The 1,303-nt window shown below is 32.5% G+C and overlaps 1 protein-coding gene across 1 annotated transcript in view; it reads right to left on the bottom strand.

Annotated features, from left to right (window-relative positions):
* Appl (amyloid-beta-like protein) overlaps positions 1-1,303 on the bottom strand; it is a gene marked incomplete in the record, with an annotated part of 301,509 nt that overhangs the window by 195,989 nt on the left and 104,217 nt on the right.

The raw sequence follows: 1,303 nt of genomic DNA, 5'->3' as shown, positions 1-1,303 counted from the left end.
AAAAAAAAATATATATACTTCAGGTTCCTATTTAAGACACCAAAAAGCCTCATTTCAGTTGTCTATATAAAAGACAAAAAACTTTCTATGGAATGTTCCCCAAAAACAAAAGATTGGAACAGAGCTTTTAATCTATCGATTTCTATATCTATGTAACTTTAGCAACAATTACAGAAATTACTGACAACTTAGATTAACAAAATTTACAAGCTAATAATATTTCTTGTCAAGACTATTAAATACCTAATCTTTTCGGCCAATTAAGAGATGAAATACAATGAGAATTTCTTTGTAGAAACCTCAATATACCTTGATGTTGGAAAAGGTACAGCTAAATTTCATAAAATTCAAAATTTTGCTAGGAAGTGATAATTATAGATACTTCCACGCGTGAGAAAAATGAAAAATATATTCAAAGAAGGGATCAAAACGTGAGATTCCAAGCCACTGATTCACGAAGAGAAGGGGATAGAAGAAAAAGGAGCTTAGGTGGAATAAAGACTTTGCATTTGGCCCGATGCCGAGAGGGCAGCGTATGAAAGGTCCTCTAGGAACCATTAGCCCGAAAGGAAGCTGCGGGTAATCTTAATGCGGTGGGGGGTCCATCTTATTGCTTCCAGCTCTCGGCAACTGGAGGTTTATTAAACATTCCAGGCATTTCTTCAGTAATTTATCAATGATCAAGGCACACCCCGCATTTAGTTCACATTTTCCTCCTAAGTTTTTATTTATAATATCTTACCTCTTACTCCGTTACAACTCGGAGTTTAATGGGCCTAAGCTGGTATTTAGTCTAGTAAAATTACAAATTAATCTAGAAGTAAAAGCAAATTAATTTATCAATGGTTTCTTATATTAAAATATTTAATGGTAAAGTTTACTACTTCATAGAGGGTCCAATATGGCAATATTTTTAAAATGGCTCCTTAAAATTTTGTTTACGTAAATGGCCAATAACGTTTGTCTTTTTCAGCGTTTACAACCCGACTACGGTTTCGAGTGCCAGTGTGGTCCAGTGCGTTTAGATTTATAGCAGAAAGTGGTAAACTTTTCTCTTGTCGAAATATCTATAGATATGCATCTATTGTCAGAAATAAGTTTACATTTGCTTGTAGGTACATAAAACTAAGTATTAAACTGCTATTTACTTCTTTATCAAACAACAGTACTAGACAATGGTATAGGAATAATATTGCAACATTTTATAAAATCAAAATTAACCACGAAATTTTTATTATGTAATTCGGAATAAATTATTGGAAAGATTACCTTTTTCCGCTTTGAAACAAATGAACAATATATA

Source organism: Halyomorpha halys, unplaced genomic scaffold, assembly GCF_000696795.3.
Source record: "Halyomorpha halys isolate HHAL.00 unplaced genomic scaffold, Hhal_1.1 Scaffold674.1, whole genome shotgun sequence".
Lineage (NCBI taxonomy): Eukaryota > Metazoa > Arthropoda > Insecta > Hemiptera > Pentatomidae > Halyomorpha > Halyomorpha halys.
Note: the sequence above shows the minus strand (reverse complement) of the source record. Positions and strands in the feature narration are given on the sequence as shown.